At 38.7% G+C, this 19,768-nt stretch overlaps 1 protein-coding gene across 1 annotated transcript in view; it reads right to left on the bottom strand.

The window, feature by feature from the left end:
• Positions 1-19,768, bottom strand: part of PDGFC (platelet derived growth factor C) — a 213,752-nt gene that overhangs the window by 114,126 nt on the left and 79,858 nt on the right. The window lies entirely within an intron of this gene.

The raw sequence follows: 19,768 nt of genomic DNA, 5'->3' as shown, positions 1-19,768 counted from the left end.
CTCACTCTTCTGACGTTAGAAACCTTCATCTAATTAATTTCAAGCCTAAAGTTGTTGGTGACCAGTTTATATCCATTTCTTCTTGTGTCCACAATGGTGTGTAATTTAAATAACTTCTCTCCCTCCTTGGTATTTCTCTCTCTCATGTATTTATAGAGAGCAATCATATCTCCCCTCAGCCTTCTTTTGGTTAGGGTAAGCAATCTAAGCTCTTTGAGTCTCCTCTCATAAGGTAGATTTTCCATTCCTCAGATCATCATAGTAGCCCTTTTCTAAATCTGTTCCAGTTTGAATTCATCTTTCTTAAAGATGGGAGACCAGAATTGCACACAATATTCCAGTGCTTTGTATAAAGGTACTAATACTTTCCTAGAAGTGGAAATACCTTACTGATACATTCTAGGACTGCATTAGTCATTTTCATGGCCACATCGCATTGGTGGCTCATAGTCATCCTGTGATCAACCAATACACCCAGGTCTCTCATATCCTCTGTCACTTCCAACTGATAAATCCCCAGTTTATAGCAAAAATTCTTCTTATTAGTCCCTAAATATATAACCTTTTAATTTCACCTATTACATTTCATCTCATTTCTATTGCTCAGTTTTCAAAGTTGTTCAGTTCTTGTATGATATTCCAGTTCTCCTCTGTATTGGCAATACCTCCCAACTTTGTGTCATCCACGAATTTTACTAGCCACTTTTTGTGCCAAGGTCACTAATAAAAATGTTAAGATTGGTCCCAATTCTGATCCCTGTGGAACTCTACTAGTAATATCTCTCCAGCCTGACAGGTCACTTTTCGCTATGATCCGTTGTAGTCTCCCCTTTAACCGGTTCCTTATCTACTGTTCAATTCTAATATTAATCCCCATGTTTTCTAATGTAACTAATAATTTCCCATGTGGAACTGTATTAAATACCTTACTGAAATCCAGATAGATGAGATCTACTGTATTTCCTTTGTCTAAAAAAATCAGTTATCTTCTCAAAGAAGGTGATCAGCTTAGTCTGGCACGATCTACCTTTTGTAAAACCATGTTGTATTTTACCCCAATTACTGTTTACTTACCTCCATATCCTTAACTACTTTCTCTTTCAAAATTTGTTCCAAGACCTTGCATGCAACTGCAGTCCAACTAGCAGGCTTGTAGTTTCCCGGCTAACTCTTTTTCTCATTCTTAAAAAAATAGGTGCTGTATTAGCAATTCTCCAGTCATAGGGTACGACCCCTAAAAGTACAGATTCATTAAAAATCCTTGCTATAGGGCAGGGGTGGGGAACCTTTTTTATGTCAAGGGCCTGATGGCGGCCCTGGTGGCGTGGGAGAATTCGGCGGCAGCGCAGTTTCACGGCAGCGGCGGGGTTCCGTGAGGGGCGGGGGGCAGTACTCGCCGCCGAAGTACCCCCGCTGCCGAAAAGGGACAAACGGCGGCAGGGTTTTCGGCGGCGGGCACTGCCCTCCCCCCCCCCACGGAACCCCACCGCTGCCGTGAAACCGCACCGCCGCCGAATTCCCCCCCCGCCGCAAGGTCCAGATCAAATGATTTCGCGGGCCTTATACGGCCCGCTGCGGGCCGGACCAAATCATTTCGCGGGCCGTATACGGCCTGCGGGCCGGACGTTCCCCACCCCTGCTATAGGGCTTGCAATTTAGTGTGCCTGTTCCTTTAATATTCTTAGATGGAAATTATCCAGGCCCCTTGATTTATTTCCATTAAGCTGTTTGAGTTTGACTTCCACCTCGGATGTGGTAATTTCTACCTCCATATCCTTGTTCCAATTAGCCACCTTGCCACAACCATCAAGCTCTTCATGAGCCTTATTAAAAAACTGGGCCAACTATTTATTTAGGTGTTGGGCCATGACTAGATAATCTTTAATCTCCAACCCATCCTCAGTGCATAAGAGGAGTAGAAACTGGTCCTAGGTCAATAAATGGTGTTATGAATAGAAGAGAAATCAACTGGGTTTTTTTTTTTAAATCTATCATATATACTATTGTGAAGACAAAATCTGTGGGAAATAAATTATCTGTGGGAAATAAAACTCAGTCCCTGTGCATTAGTCCCTATGCAGGCATGGTAGATTTGAAAAAGGGTAGTGGCCCTGGTAGTAAATTGTTTGCAGCTAGGAATGGCTCTGCCTACATTTTGGACAGGCTATATACCAATACATTTAATTCAAGAAATACTACTACTATACTACATCCAGATACAGGATCAATTTAAGGCCCAGTCCTCCAATAATGAAAACATGAAGGGCTACTCCTAACTGAAGAGATAGCCATGTATGAAAAAAATCTCATTAAAACCAACAACAAAAATCCTGGATTTTTAATAAAACTTCGGTAATATAACAAGATGGGCTATTTATGACGCACTAAATGACATTCAGTGCTCATCAGATAGAGCCAAAGTGAATTCCAGAGACCAGAAGCACCTACTGAGGACATTGTGTCTGTATCCCACATTTTATGATACTTAAATTGAGATACCGGTGGCTCAAGCTCTTCAGCTATTTCCACTAGCTTAGCAGTACATAGAGAAAGATATGGTATCTCAGACAACCAGAGCCCAAACCAGATGAAATTTTAATGACTCGCAAGTGAACAGATATTCTCTACAGCCATCACGAGCAAGCAGATAGTCACTCTTATTCTGTGCCTGCTGTAACATCCATTCTTTTCTAAATTTGAAGTCACAAAAACATGAATGACAGTGGTGAAGCAGGGAACTCAGGTAACTGGTTACAGTTACTTTAAATATATGGCATAAAAACAGTTGAAAAAAATTTGAACCACTAATAGCACCTGGAATTCCAGGAATAACCAGGAGTCCAAACACACCCTACATTGTAAACCTCTTGGACAAAGGGACAAAAATTTCCTCAATGATATATACTGAATATCTTTCCCTGACCCAACTAACATAACTTCTTTCTACTCTGGATTTAGCCTCAATCAGTTCACTCTTCTTTAACTCCCAAGCTCACTCAGACACCACAGGCTTCAATACTACAGTGTACCAAGTACTCTCAGCAACCAGTGGGAAAAGAGCCCTAAAAGAGCCTACATACAACACAGTCTGGAGAAAATGAAAAAGATGAAAAGGTTGATGTAATAAAGTAAGGACAATGTTATTAGATATTTAAAATGTTCTTAAATCTTGCTCTGATTGCAAAAATTCAATTTCACAGTCTATTGTGCATGACATCAGAATAAGGAACACACTCTGCCCTTGCATCATAACTTTTAGGAATGTTGCATACACATCTGACGACAAAATTTGACTGTAAGAAATTTATCACCTCTGGCAAAATAATTTGAAAGATTGGTTTCCACAGTATATGTAAGAGATTGGGAGGATGGACAGGAAAGATAGTTAACAATTCTTTTTCACTAAAATTATCTGGGAACTATGGAATGACTTGACTAAAGTAGACTGGCAATGGTTTCCTCTTCAGGAGTGCTCAACAATGCCAGATATGAATATCTGAATTCTTCAGAAATTCTGGTTCCAGAGGCTAGCTCAGTAGAATTGCAGTGCTGTCCCTTCCTACTACAAATAGGAGGTGTAGTAGATATATTCAGTGCATCCAGTGTTTCTAGTAGTACCCTCAGTTCCTCTAGTTTTGCTCCCACCTCAAAATTCAAATCTTATAATTTTCAAAAGTTGAAGGAATAAAAAAAAAGTGGAGGCTGGACAGATTAGTAAACCCTATATATGTATGTTTATGTACACGCACACACACCCACACAGTTGGAATGCACAACCTGCAGCGTTATGACCTGCTGATGGGATTTCTAGCTTTTATATAAAGTGTTTGTCAAAAATACCTGAATTTCTAAAACAAAAGTTCTTGTCTTATCTGTGAATTGACTTTTTTCTTCATCTTCAAATTATTTAACAAGATTCTCCAAAGACTGCCAGGAAGAGAAATAATCTAGAGAAGACTGCTTTCCAAACAAAATTTAATGCCAGGATTTAAACCCATTAGGAATTTCTTTCTGAAGGAGCATATACTCCAGCCTTTAATACACCAGTAGATAGCTAAAAGGAAGTTAACTTCCTATGCAAAGGAGACATTTTACATTGTTTCTCCTGCTTTTAAATATGAAGGGGAATAGTTCTGTAATCCACTTTGATATAACCGGAACTGAGTAGGCAGAATGAATTCCAGTTGGGAAAGCAGCAGTGTCCAATTTTAAATTGTTTTCTTGGGTGGCCCAATCAATCTTCTGGGGGATATAAAAAAAAAAAAAAAAAATGGAGGAGGAGGAGGAGGAGCAACCCAGAGCTAATAATGAAATTGTTCATATTAAGGACATATTATACTTTGGATATAACCTTAAAGAATCAATACATGTTGTAAAGTATAAGTACACCTGCTTTTCAAAAAGGCTAAAAGCCATTCATTAGCAATTAGATTTTTAATTATCTGTTATACAACTGGAGAACAATTAAAGAAAAAGGTTAATGGTAAAATTTTAGCAATAAAAAGGATTCCCTTCCTGCTCCCCTTCTTTAACTTGAGTTGCAAGTTTAGCTTAATACCTCCTTCAGACTGAAACATTCTTGTATTAAAAAAAAAAATCATCCTCTCTGATCTCATTTCTATCTCCTAATAATGCTGCCTTCCCTCAAATTTCTTGCACTAATTTAGTAATTTACTTTAAAAAACTAACACCAATGGTCCAATTAGTCAAGATTACACATTGCCTAGCTAGTTTGACAAAGTGCTGATACATCTGAATACGAAGGTTTTCAGAAGAATGCAAACAAACATATTAAACAGAACTAAGAAAGCACAACTATCCATCTAGCAATATTCTGCTTCCAACAACTCGGGAGTCTTTAAAGGAAAATTTGATAGCTCCTATTGCCCTTAGTAGGTCTATATCCCAGACATTTCAAAATGATCAACATGAGCCCAGAACCTGGAGGATAGATAGATCAATAAAAAAAGGATATCAAGAATAGCTTTAGATGTTATTCTTAGTTTTTCAAAAGTCTAATCATGTGTTCAAGAGTAAGTTACTATCAAAGCATGCAACAGTTGTGGGAATGTTTCGTATTTAGGTATTTAGTGGGTGCTCATTGCTAATGTGTGACTCCTCTAAAGTCAAGATGACCAGGAAGCAGGATAACTTTTTGTTCTTTGTAAATTATTCTTCACTCTCGCTTTTGATAATTTTGAAATAAGAAAAACATCTTAGAACTTTTTTATAGGAAGAGGGAGGCGTTACTAATTATTTATGTAAAACTGTAGATTTACAGTGCTTTAAACAGAGTCAGATACTTCCCTTTCCCCAAACAACTTGCAATCCAAGGCCTCAATCTTGCAAAATTTATTAATGTGATTTATTTTAAGCACTGTGATTTGTTCCATTAATATAAACGGAGCTGCACATGTAAGGGTCTGCTTACAGAAAAATGTGCACTGAAATAAATAAACTTATTTTAATGCACACCTTTTGTTATTTTGATGCAAGTCTGTATGTGAATACACTTATTTTGGAAGAAAGATATTCTACTATGATTTTTAAAATGCCTTGCTTAGATTTTGCTTAAGTCAATAGCTAAGCAAAATCCTAATAGGACACTTTTATTCTGAAATAAATGTCTACACAATTGTCTACACAAAATGTCTCTTGTATCAAGAGAACACAAGGGAAGAATTAAATGTGATTGAGTAATTTCAGTGCAAGTTTGTGTATATGCCATAAAGTGAAGAACATGCTTAAGTGTATGCAGTGGCTCTAGAAATTGTCTGAAAGTTGATGAGCAGATATTTAATTCTTGCTACATTAGTTTTTACCTAAGTTTAGTTAATTTATTATTTTAGATGGTATTATTTAGCCAGTAATGTTTTGGTTTTAAATAGGCAGAAAGGCTACTTTGCCAGTGATTTTAAAGGATCATTAAAAATTAAAACTTGCTTCCTCCTGTTTTGATATGATATTTCACCTTTTTTATAGCATATTCCCAAAGGTCTTTAAAAAGACACAAAATGAAAATATTATATTGGTATATACCAAACATTATAAAGTGAAAAAAGGCTAATATTAGCACAAACATAACATAAAACAAGCAAAAAGGTCCTACGTGAAATAAGCCATTTAGGCTTTAATAGTCTTTCCCCCCTCCACACTTTCTTTGAAGAAAAGCTTTTGAATGTTGTAAATATGTATTGTGTGATAGCAGGGGGTAGAACGAAGTTTAGTGGTATTAGTGCAGTTGGGAACTCCCATTTCATCTTGAACTCAGAAAATAAATGAGATGTCATCGCTTTCTGAAGATTGAATCAACTCTTGCCCTCAAGAAATCAGATATATTATGTCATTAGCGTAGAACCACACTTTGAAAGAGCTGATTCATTTGAGCTTACTTCCAGTTTGATTGCCAGAGACTCCATCACTAGGTGAATCAACAAGAGGGACAGAAGACCTTTCTGATGCATACACTCAGCATAACTGACTTTCTCTGAGTACACACTACTATACACAACAGATGGCAGTGGTCTCATGTAAAAGAGTTTTATATAAAATCCTTAAGTTTTTTTTCTGAGCTCTACTCAACTGATCACTCTGTCTGCGCAGATAATGATAATACTCATAGGTATAGCTGCATCATTATTGCTTAAAATGGTATCTTGTATCACTTACTGAGTAGGTGTGGGTATTTGGGTTTTTTTTTTTTTTTAAAGAAATCTGCTCAGGATGAATCAAGTCTCTCGGGAAGAAATTTTTCTAAGGAACAGAGGGGAATTAGGCACACAATTCCTACTAACTAACTCCTAAGTGCTCCTTTGCAAGTCTCCCCATTGATAATTATGGTAAATGCTTTCAAAAGCATCTTAGCATCCTGATTAATAAGTCGCACAGGCCTGTAAATTTTGCAACTCAAAGGTGGTCTTTCTTCCTTATCAATAGAATGGTGACAGCATGCTTTCTCCAGATACATTTAAAAAATCCAAAGGCAAGGTATTTAGTATCAATCTATCCAGTGTTCATAACGTCCTCCATCACTGCAGTCTCTAAGCACCTCCGAAAGTACCAAAACCCAAATCCACTAACGGCCTTGTTTTCCCACAAAGCAGTTAGAGGTGTGTGCATTTTTGTTTCTTTTGTTTATGAACTACTTAATCAATCTAGAAGAATCTTATGAAATCGGAAAATGAACCACCATGCTTAGGTTTTCTCCTAACTATCCTACATGTTTTAGTTCTTATGATGCTATTGATATTTCCAGGAGACAGCCATATACTGGCACTAGGTTGGGGGGGAGGGGATTTACAAACACCCAGATCATCAGCTTCATATTAAATTCTTCATTTACCAAGCAATTCCAAATCCTGCTCTCAGTTTCATTTGTGAAGCTGCAGTGCTGCCGACTCACATCTTATCATGAGTTTCACAGCACTTGGTGTTCTAAGTCCCAATTGCTGGAATCACGAGATTGCATGAGAATCTCATCATTTATTTACTTTTTCTTTGTCTAAGTATGCTTCTGGCTTTCAGGGTTGTGGAAGGAAGTTTGAAAGTGTGAAGTGAGTGCACTCTGAAGAGTCAGAAATCAAAAGGCAAATAAGAAGATCCCAAAACCATCATAGTTTAAAGGAAGACCCATTATTTTTGAACTCTTAAAGTTGGCAATTCTGTAACTGGCTTCAATAGGGTTGCACAGATGCATCTGATAGAAGAATTTAAAGATGATGGGATTTGCACAGGTGTAATTCAGAGCACATTTGGCAAGCAGAATTTTTATTACTGATGGTTGCATACAAGCCAGAAAGAACAAATCTTGAAGATCCGAAGTTGAATCATCAGTAACACACACTTTTATTAATATACATATTATAAATATTATATTATAAATATTTAATATAAATATATACTACATAAATATATATAGTATATATTTTATTAATATAAACTAAGCAAATGAATTCTGTAAAACGTCAGACCACAAACTTAGAACTCCTACAATGTAATTTGCATAGTGTCACTTTGGACTTGAATTGCACTTTAGAAGAAATCTTGCCCTTACCTCCATGGTTGCAGAGGGTCCTCTGGCAGCAGAATCAGTGTAATTGCTCTACACCATGGAGTTGTGAAATTTTGGAGAATTGAATGTTTGATAGAAGGGTAGGAAAAATGCAAAGCCAGAAGATCCACTATTGTGTAGATCCTCTGATCTGCATAAAGGGAATACTAGGACTGTTGAGATCAATCAAAAGCAGAATGTGCCCAGGTGATAAGCTTTCCTTATGTAGAACCCCCAGCAGAGATAATCTGAATGTTAGGGACTGGACTAACCCTTTCATACCCATTAACTTTTAACCAATTTCTGCTCTAAAACGATTTATTTTTCCCTTTAGCCTGTACAACTTCTTCCTCCTATGCAGAAATTTACTGTTTTGTAAACTTTTATCACCTCATATAATGTAAGATTTCCCAAGTATAAAACTAAAGTGCACATTGGGATAATTGCATCACAAGACAAAAAAGGAACAAGGCTCATTTCAAAATGTGCCACATGAAACCCACAAGTAGGAAGGACAAGTAATGAATCACAGATATTTTATGTCTAGAATCCCCATGTCTGCATTCTTTCTCCTGGCAGGGGCAGGGGCCAGTTAGGGGAATTAAAAGAAGTGGCATGTATCAGATCTTTCTTCAGACGTTTGTTATAAACATAGAATGACAAAGACATGCATTAACATAAAAAATGCAAATGTTAAGGGGTCGGATTTGGACCCAAAGTGCCCATCAACAGGGGCAAATAACCAGTAATATTATTATAGGCTCAGAATGACCTCAGGTCCTGGGCAGCACTGATTATGGGTCCTGATTCCTCCCTCTTGAAATGTAGCAGCAACGAGAGAATTCTCAAGTCCATAGAGTTAAGCATACCTCTAAGTGTTGGAAGAAACACAGATGTGGGCCCTGATCCTGCTAAGAATTATTCACATGCTTAGCTTTATGCTCCATGATAAGTCCTCTTCTCTTCACTCAATGTGTAAAGTAAAGCACATGTGAAAGTCTTTGCAGGAGGCCTTAAATTGTAAGCTTTTGAGGATAGAGAGATCATGTCTTCCTATATTTACACAGTGTCTTACAACTTTTCAGGTAAAAAAAAAAACCAAACAAACAAGTAATTTAGAATTGCAGAATGAGGGAGAAGAGACAAAAACGGGAGAGAATAAGACAAACAGTTTAGAAAGACAAGACATGGAAAGAAGCAATCAGTTATTGCATATGTATAGAAAGTTGCTGCTGAAATGTTATGACAAAATATAGATAAACATAGAATTCATATACTATGGATATATGTAAATATGGATATAGTAAACATACATTCAAGTATTTTATACACTTACAACATTCCAATACATTTTCTTTACATTTTATGTATGATAGAACATTCTACCCTCTTAATTTTTTGAATGACTGAAAGAAAAGGAAACTTCTCTCCCACATGAAGAATGGATTTTGGTCTGCTATGCATATGAACAGAATATTGTACAGTCCTCTTGTTTTCTGTTGGTACTGAACAATCTACTGCTATGGTTACAGGAGAACTCTTGTAGTGTTAGTTTACTATAACTTACCTCCTACCCCCAAAACAAAACAAAACATTCATTCTTTAACTTATTGTAGGGTATGTGTGTGGGTTTCTTTTTTTTATATAAACTAAAACCAAAGACAAGAACATAAGAACAGCCATACTGGCCAATGGTTGATCTAGCCAAGTTTCCTATCTTCCAACAGTGGCCAATGCCAGGTGCTTTAAAGGGAATGAATAAAACGGGTAAAATCATCAAGTGATCCATCCCATTGGCCATTCTCAGCCTCTGGCAAACAGCAATCCCTGCCTATCTTGTCTGATAGCCATTGATGGACCTATCCTCCATGAAATGATCTAGTTCTTTCTTGAACCCCTTTAAACTCTTAGCCTTCACAACATCCTTTGGCAAGGAATTCCACAGATTGACTTTACATTGCGTGAAGAAATACTTCCTTTTGTTCGTTATAAACCTGCTGCCTATTAATTTCATTTGGTGACCCCTAGTTTTTGTGTTATGAGAAGAAGCAAACAACACCTCCTTATTTACTTTCTCCACCCCAGTCATGATTTTACAGACCTGTATCATATCCCCTCTCAGTCACCTCTTTTCCAAGCTGAAAAGTCTTAGTGTTTAAATCTCTCTACATATGGAAACTTTTCTAATCTTTTAGTTGCCCTTTTCTGTACCTTTTCCAATTCCAATAGATCTCTTTTGAGATGGGGCAATCAGATCTGCATGCAGTATTCAAGATGTGGGCATACCAGGGATCTACAAAGAGGCAATACGATATTCTCTGTCTTATCTATCCCTTTCCTAATGATTCCCAACATTCTGTTAGCTTTTTTGACTGCACTTTGAGTGGATGTTTTTAGAGAACTATCCACAATGATACCAAGATCTCTTTTTTGAGTGATAACAGCTAATTTAGACCCCCGTATAGTTGGGATTATGTTTTCCAAAATACATTACTTTGCATGTATCAGCATTGAATTTCATCTGCCATTTTGTGGCCCAGTCACCCAGTATTGTGAGATCCTTTTGTAACTCTTCACAGTCTGCTTTGGACTTAACTATCTTGATTATGTCACCTCACTGTTTACCTTTTTTCCAGATCATTTATGAATATGTTGAACACTACTGGTCCCAGTACAGACCCCTGGGGGATACCACTATTCACCTCTCTCCATTCTGAAATCTGACCATTTATTCCTACCCTTTGTTTCCTATCTTTTAACCAGTTACTGATCGAGGAGAGTACTTTCCCTTCTATCCCATGACCGCTTACGTTGTTTAAGAATCTTTGGTGAGGGACCTTGTGAAAGGATTTCTGAAAAGGTAAGTACACTATACCAATGGATTACTCTTGTCCAGATGTGTGTTGACCCTCTCAAAGAATTCTAATGGATTGATGAGGCATGATTTCCCTTTATAACCATGTTGACTCTTCCCGAACAAATCATATTCATTTATGCATCTGATAATTCTGTTCTTTACCACAGTTTTAAGCAATTTCCCTGGTACTGAAGTTAGGTTTACCAGCCTGTAATTGCTAGGATCACCTCTAGAACCTTTTTTAAAAACTGGAGTCACATTACCAGATAACTGGAGAATAGCTAAAGAAGCTGATATAAGTGATAGCGGACATACCACAGTTAGTAGCACTGCAATTTCGTATCTGAGGTCCTTCAGAACTCAGGTGAATACCATTTGGTTCTGGTGACTTATTACTGTTAAATTTATCAATTTGTTCCAAAACCACCTCCAATCATCTGGTACAGATGCTGATTTAAATGATAATTTTACTTTTGGATTTTTACCGCTGAAGAATAGAATTTTCATAAATAATCAGAAAAAATCTTAGGGCACCAACTGCATAATGTCTTTTCCAAATAACAACAAATACCACTTCCCCAGTAAGTTCAATTAGTCTTCTACATCTAGTTCCAGGCCCTGTAAACCCTGGTTGCAGCCCTATTTGGACCACTCTCTTTACAATCCATTATTGCCATCTCTTTCTGATAGCAGTCTTTCACTCTGACACTTCACATATCTATACCAGGAATTCACGGTATACCCTGTGACGCTCTGTACCTCTAAGTAACACCCCGGAACTCCCATATTCACCACTGTATTCTATTTATGATATGTTTTGTACGAAGTATATCTAGTAAGGTATCATTTTAAAATCTTGATCTGTTGAACATTAATATCCTGTTGGATTATATGTGCTAACATCATATGTAAAGTAATGAAGTGCTGCTATATGCATTACTGAAATATGTTGTGTAGTTGGGAACACGCGCAACCAGTCTTTCAGTTATAGCAAAGGAGTAGCCATCAATAGCCAGACGGGCAATTAATGGCTCATCAAATCCCAATCCACTATCCACAGAGACTTCTCAGAGAAGGCACATACTCAATAAAGACTGTTTTGACCAATGGAGACTGCCTGAATCCCATGTCATAGCAAAGATCTTTCCAGCAAGCTGGAAGAAAGTAGATAAGAGAAGTGACATCACCCCTTGGCTTTTCTCCCGCTTATCTCAACACCTAGAAGATCATCTGCAAGACAAAGACTTGGAAATAGGGACATTGGCCTCAGGCTGGAAAGGAAGTCCAGCCTGCGTACTGAAGAACTGTAACCTACATGAATCATCTGTCAGGGTGAAACACTGCTTGATTCAAATCCTGCTTAGTTTGCAGAACTTAGACTGTATGTTTACTTTTATTTTCTTAAGGTAACTAACTCTGACCTTTATGCTTACCACGAATACTAATCTATCTTTCTGTAGTTAAACAAACTTGTTTTATATTTTACCTAAAACAGTGTGTTTTGATGAAGTGTTTAGGAAATCTCAGCTCAGTTTACAAAGGCTAGCGTGTGTCCACTTCACACTGAGGGAGTGGCGAACTAATGAACTTGCACTGCCCAAGACAGCCTTGAGCAGTGTAAGACGGTACAGTCCTGGGGTGGAGATCTGGAGTTTTGGGGAAACTGACTGCAGCCTCTCTGTTGATGGTTCATGAGTGATTGGGAAATCATTCATGTAACTCAGTTGGGTGTGTCCCTACCTCTGGATGTCTGTGTAAGTGCATTGCCGACCAGAGGTTTGTAGCTTTACATCAGTATCACGGTGTCAGAGTCAGCCCAGGTTAATGCATTTGGAGGGCTCAGAGGTCCCACAGTCCAGGTTGCACACTGGGAATCCCGTTCCATACCCTAATTTTTCTTTTGCCATTTAAAAGCCTAACTTTTTCCAAATGATAAGACTAATACAGCTCCTTATATATATTACACGTGTTGTGACAAAGCTCTTCCTCTACCTCGGTGGGTCCAACACTTCCTTCTAGCAGCAGTCAGGGAACTGCTTCACCCCTTAGTGTTCTTCCACCCTCTATCTGTAGGGGAGGGTAATACAACCTCTCTAACATGGCCACTCCCTGCTGGGTCCCAGTCCTGTCTCTGATTCTCAGAGGCCCTTGCCTCTTCGCTGCGGCTCATATACAATTAGATTTTAAAAAGTTTTCCTTCTAAGTCACTAAGTTCCAATGAAAACCTAAAGCACTTTAATTATTTTTAACTATCAACATTTATATCACTAGAAAACAGTCAACTGTAATGTAAGGTCTGCAGCCTATAACCACAAGAGTACAGAGGTTTTGGTGTCCATTTTGAGAGCGTAAACTCAGTCTGACTCTTCCTGTCTGATCTAGTCCAGGGAACAAGCAATTACTTTCAAGAAATTCACATAAGTAACAGAAAAAGCACCTGATTAAATAGTTTGGCAATACTGAACAGCGAGGTTTAGATTCCAATACAACAAATATGAACTTACACTGCAAGGAGAGCAGCTGAAAAATCATTTTATTTATCTTATTTTAATTATATATCCCATATAAGTGAGGTAATAAAGTATCCTTAACACAGGGATGGGATGGGCAACCCTTTCAAATTAAATCAAACCCAACCCAAAACTTTTGTTTATTTGCTTTTCTGAGATTTGAAAAAAAGTGGGTTTTTTTGTTTTAGCTTTTTTTTTTTTTTTGGGGGGGGGGGGGGGGGGGGGGGGTTGTTTTTTGTCTCTCTCTGTATCCAAAATACTACAAGAAAAGCCTGCTTTTACAAGATTTCCAATCTAATTTTGTAGAATTAATTGTGGTCTAAGATGTTCCGACCAAACTCTAATTTTTAAGGCTGCCTGTAACTATTGTCGTGCCTCCATTCCAAAAGTCAGCACTGCACTAATCTGTACCTTTAGTAGCCCTTTTGGGTGCGTCCTCTGCACTGGCTTGTCTTTCGTCTTCTACTCTGTGAACGAGCCCCCCAGCTATACATTTCACCAATCTCATCCCGTCAGGGTATCAAAAGTCAAATGTAATAAGCTCCAAATAACCACAAACACAAAAAGACCTTCCACTCCTCCCCAGGGCTACGTTAAGTTTGCCTCACCAGAGCCTGTCTCCCTCCCTCAATCTCTTTCTCTGAACATCCTGCTTTCTCTGCAGTCTTCCTCCTCTCCCCCAATTGAGTTCCCTCAGGCACCTTATAAGGTCCAGGTGTCTAATGACTCATCACCTAGCTCTGCCCCTCTGGCCATGAGACAGTCAATCACCCCATAGATGGAGTGCGTCTCTAATTTTTTTTCCTTCTCTAGCAGCTGATGCGGGTCCCCCCCCCCCATACTCACCTATTGCTTCTTAATGTTATTCACTTTGTGGAATATTAGTTATCATATGCAGTGTTACCTAGCAGCTCTGTGTTCTTGGGGAACCAGGGCGCAAAACCCCAATTGCTCACCTGAATACCCCCTCCCCCCACCACCACCACCACCACCTGGCAGGCTGCTTGAACCAGAAATCAAAGACATTCTCAATATGAAAAGGCAGGAGACACAACTGAAACACTCCCATCAAGGGTGAGACAACTCCCCATGCCTCATAAGCATCTCAGTTAGCACATGAATGGAGAACAGAAGCTTCATCTACATCGAAGATGGAACACACACGGAATTCTGGGATTGGTACAGCAGGGAATGCACTGAACTCTGGGATTGCTGAAGCAGGGAAGCACTGCATGTTGGGAAATCCCTGCTCTTGATGTAAATGAACTAACACCTGTACACATCCAGCTCCGCAGTTATCAGACCATTCTAGGTATTGATATGTAAAACACTATATCTTGGTTGCATTGTGAGCTCTCTCTGAAGTAAGGATGCCCTTCCAAGAATGATCAGCTCCTTTTGTATCCATAAACAAACCTGGGATCTACAAAAAACCCCTATCAGAAATCAAACAGTTGTTCTGATGTTTGGATCCAAAATGCTGCATCAATTCCACTGTAACCTGTCTTCTCTTCCTAACTGATCATGTTGGGGGCTCTGCCACACTAAAAAGCACTCCAGACCTTAAGATGACAAGCCTGTTCCTGGAAACCTCTGAACTGCATGGAGTAATGAGATCAACCCCCCCCCCCCCCCCTTCTTCCCCCAACACAACTGGTCTTGCCTCCCCCCCGCCTCTCTTAGTCTAGGTATTACTTTCTACTTTTATAATCAAACCTGGGATAGCTTTCTCCAATACCCCAACTGTAACTGTGCAGTATTGTAAGCATTTGATTGTGTTTCTCTCCTTGTATGGTTTTACTATTAGTATCATAAGTTTTATATATCTAGCAATAAAATAACTGTTATAATCAAGCTGGTTGCCACTTTCTCCCTCTTTCTCTTTCCAAACTGCACGTGCTCTTTTGTGCTGTTGGTCCCTGTCTTGCTCTGTAGCAACGCTTCTTTTATCTAAGCCAAAGATCCCAGGAGGTCCCAAAAATCCTATGGGGTTTGCTCATCAAGGGGGTTACTGCTAGAACAATTGTGGTGTAAAGGGGCATATGAAGGGGACAGCCAGGAAGTGCTACTCTGCCTAGCCTATGGGGTCCAGGGGCAACTAAGGGTGCAGCTCAAGTGCTGTTTGACCCAGCCTGATTGATTCCAAGGGGCAATTAAGGGGAGTAGCCAAAAAGGTGCTGTTTGGACCCAGCCTGCTATATGCTGGTGCGTTGCAAAGGGGGCATATAAGGGTAGACACTGAAAGTGTGGTGTCACCCAGCCTGCTGAGTGCAGGGACACGAGGGGTCAGCTGACGGTGCTGATAGCCCGGTCCGCTCAGACACACTCAGTTAATCTGAAATGTGTGTGTGTGTGTGTGTGTGTGTATCTGTGGGGGGTTTATTTGAATCAGGTGCTGGAGGAACCCAGCCCTGAAACCTTAGGTCCTGCAGGATAGCTCCATTGGGAGGGGGCTTGTAGCCCTATGAACACACAGGTAACACAAGCAGTACATTAGTAGAATCACACCCCTAGGATCCCACCCCTAGAAACACACCCCTTCCAGGAAGGTAACCCTGATAAATGAGCATACCCCAAGGTGAAGGGCAAATCTGGTAACAGCAGCCATGGCCATATCAAGAGCACATCAAGAATCCTGTTGATTCTCATGTGGATCATCATGCATCCATCACCCCTGCTCATCCAGAAATATATACATGGTCATGCATCAGTCTCTTACACAGCGATATATCCCACCACCACCACCACTTCAGCCATGACAGTCGGCCATCAGTTGCCTAGAGATACACACATGTAGAGTGTTGGAAGGATGTACTATATATAAGCTTTAGAGGGAATTGATGGGTAAGTCATTATAGCCTGTAGATCTAGTCATATTTATATATCTATACTGTGAAACCCCCTTTAATGAGATCCTAGAGGAAGGCAAATCCATTGGAATAGCACTACTGGAGTCAAGAGAAGACAGGAAATGTTGATGCTGGCAGAGACACACAAAGAATCCATGAAACTACTACTTCCATAGGGAAGTGGAAATAAGCAGCGAAGTCTTCTCTCTGACATAAGAATGTGGAGGAAGTTTCATGAGATGTGCTTTGTTGTTACCTGATCATGCATGGATCTACTTCTCTTACAGATTCTAAGCAAGGTTTACAGTAGAACAGAGCCTGAAAAACCCAGGAAAAAGTTTAGTATGGGAAGATTGCAATATCCTTACCAACTTCTGAAACTGCAGACATAAAAGACATCCCAGTTTTGGTGTGAAGTCACTGCATATGGAATTGCATGCCAAAATAGTTCCCTGAAGGTTCTTTCTATTGTCTCATGTCAGACAGGAGAAATGGTGTAAAAATTGTTATAACAGTATATTTTAATATATTTAACTACTGAAACACAGACTACCTCAAAATTCATATGTTTGCCTAATGAAATGTGAGGTGGGAACTCTTTCAAAAAAATCAGTAATCTTCTAACCAAATAGGAGACCATTTGAACATAATGCAGGAATGAAAAAACAAAAACCATGTACCCAAGGAACTGGGCCTTTACAGACTCAAGGGTTAAATTCTACAGCATCAGACAAGTTTTTAGCCAAAAGCATTCAATTAAAAATTAACAGAAGCCACATGGATAACCCCAAACAACTCCTAGAAAATGGAAGTATTGACTGGGAACTCTATGACAGCCTGCCAAACATCTCCTTGACACACCAATCAGGCACACTAAGACCATTTTACAACTGGATAGAAAAAGCATCTTTTCAGGACAGAATTACAACATCTGACAAAATGATAGACATGCCACAGGTTGTAGGAAAGAAAATGTTCTTTGCAGCTGTGGTGTCCTAAAGCATGGACTCTAAAACTTCTGTAGACACATTCATCAAGCATTGGCAGGTGGAACGAAAGGAAAAGTTCCATGTTAAATGCCATACACAAATGTATTGACTATACAAAGATTTCAGTGAAACGGCAAGATGATTATATAAGCGTTAGTAACCAGAAAGTCAGATTTATGTGCAATGTCAAAGCATACTTCACTGGTTGAATGTACAAATATGGGCATTCTTGAAGGCAAGAAGCTAATTGAGAGTACTTCCCCCCCCGGACACTGTAAAACCATTACATTGTTATTTTTTTAGTTCAACAACAGAGCTGGTTATGCCTTTATTTCTCTCCTCCCCCCCGCTCCCCCCCCCGCTTTCATTGCATGGTTCTTTGTATGTAGTAGGGCCTGGGAAAAGAGACAAGCCAGTTGGTTGCAGCTGGAAGTGTATAAAACAAAAGGTTTTTAAGCCTCTGATATTTCATTTAATGTTGCAACTTACCATGTTCAAATTGGTCCACACTAAAGAACTCCGTTTGTAGCCGTCTAGGAAACCTCAGTCTGTGTTTCTAGAATCAAGTTTTGCTTGCGCATTTCAAGTGACATTCACAGGCATCTGGGTGAGTGATGACTGAACCAGAGGTAATTAAATGACTACAATATTGCATTCAAAACCCACTTCTTTCAACAGGGTCTCCAATAGTGACCTATGCTTCCATGCAAACTAGTAAAATTTAAGTAGAAAAAAATAATCACAGAATCTGTCCTTTAAAATCAAATAACTTCATAACCTTACTTTCTATCTCTCACACTCATTCTGCCTGACCTGAGTTTACCCAGTCTCTTGTCATCATATCATGTCTAAGATAGGGCCTAATCCTGCAAACACTTAATGCCAGGGGTATTCATAGCAATAAGCACTGCAAGCGCTAGTTAATGTTGACAGGAAGGGGCCCTCAGATTGTATAGCCCCACTGCGAATTCTCTGTATAGTTCTATGCACGTTTGATGCTCTAAACAGTGTTAACAGTAATAAAATATCAGGTATATTTCACATGCCAATGTAGAAATGCATAAAACTCAGCTGCAGAAAAATTAAAAATAAAAACTGCAAAATTATTTTGTTTGCTTAAATGGAGAAGTCGAAAAAGAGAAACAGCTCAGATTGACCACACTAAATTAAATGCTCTGCATTACCAACCAGAAGCATTCACAGTCTTGTGAAACCTTCCTTTTTCCATACTACACCAGACAAGCCTGTGATAAAGCAGATTTATAGAATAAAAACAATCAATATTATTTCTTCCTGTCTCCAGTCTTCTGATTATCTAGTTAAAGCTTTGTAATTGAGCCAAATGTAATTTACAGCCAAAAGTTAAAAATGAACAACAGGAAACTTCCAAGTGTTAGATTTCTTTACAGTGCACCACTCCAAAGGCAGACAAAACAAACCCGCTTAGAGTGGTAGCACCAGTAACCACGCTCCACTAAACAAATGCAAATTGTAATTCTTTTCAATCAGTTTTAGCAAGTTTTCGGTTTCCTTGAAATCAAATTAGGCTTAAAAAAATGAAAATGTGAGAAAATCTTAAAGGACTTTATTGTGGTAAGACATTTACAGTAGCACAAACAAACAATGTCATACTGTACAAGTCTGAGAATGATTACTGCAACTCCAACACCCCAGGGCTAGAAAGTATAATGCTATTCAAACTGCTGTACTTCAGCAATAGCCAAATGAAGCCAAGGATTATAATTTTGAACACGATTCCCCAAAAAAGCCATACTGTGATCATCAGTGGAAGTGCTGGGCTTTCAGGGAAAGCATTTCCATCAGTTTTCTGCCTAAAAGGATTAAAGAAACAGATTTGCCAACATGTTTGCATGAAGCATGTACTAAATAAAGATTAGTAGCCATAAAGTCATATTTATAAAATTGGTATTCATTATACAAAAGTTAATTGTATATATAAATATTAGTATTTTGCAGCATTCATCTTTTGGAGACATGGGGGAAGGAGGATTTTAAGAACTTCTGCTCCCTATTTCACTATTAACAATCTCCTGTAGTTCTCTCCCTTTGAAATCAAATCAAACTTCTTGAAGTCACACTTTCACAACTTTTCACTCCTTTCCAAATGGCAGACTGGACAGAAGAGATACAGTTGTGGGAGCAATGCTTGGAATAACAATGAAGGATGACATTAATATTGCATCCTTTTAATATTATCTGGAGAATAAAGATGATTACATCCCCTATATACCATACCCTGATATTGAAATTTCAAAGCAGAAAGTCAAAGCAATGGGAGAGAACAATTATGTCAGTTGAGATGTTTATTTCTGGAATTATAATCTTTAACATCAACAAAACTGGATGAACACTGCCAAACATTCGTAAATAACTGCCACAATTTGTAAATAAATTTCCTTTTTCCATGTCTATGTCCCTTATGTGCTCTATTTCCATAAATATTCACATGATCAAGCTATATTGCTGTGAATGTTTGCACAAAGTGAATTTCA

Source organism: Emydura macquarii, unplaced genomic scaffold, assembly GCF_026122565.2.
Source record: "Emydura macquarii macquarii isolate MOO-44397 ecotype Brisbane River unplaced genomic scaffold, CSIRO-AGI_Emac_v2 contig_1363, whole genome shotgun sequence".
Taxonomy (NCBI): Eukaryota; Metazoa; Chordata; order Testudines; family Chelidae; genus Emydura; species Emydura macquarii.
The sequence above is the reverse complement of the archived record's forward strand: the minus strand, read 5'-3'. Positions and strand labels throughout refer to the sequence as shown.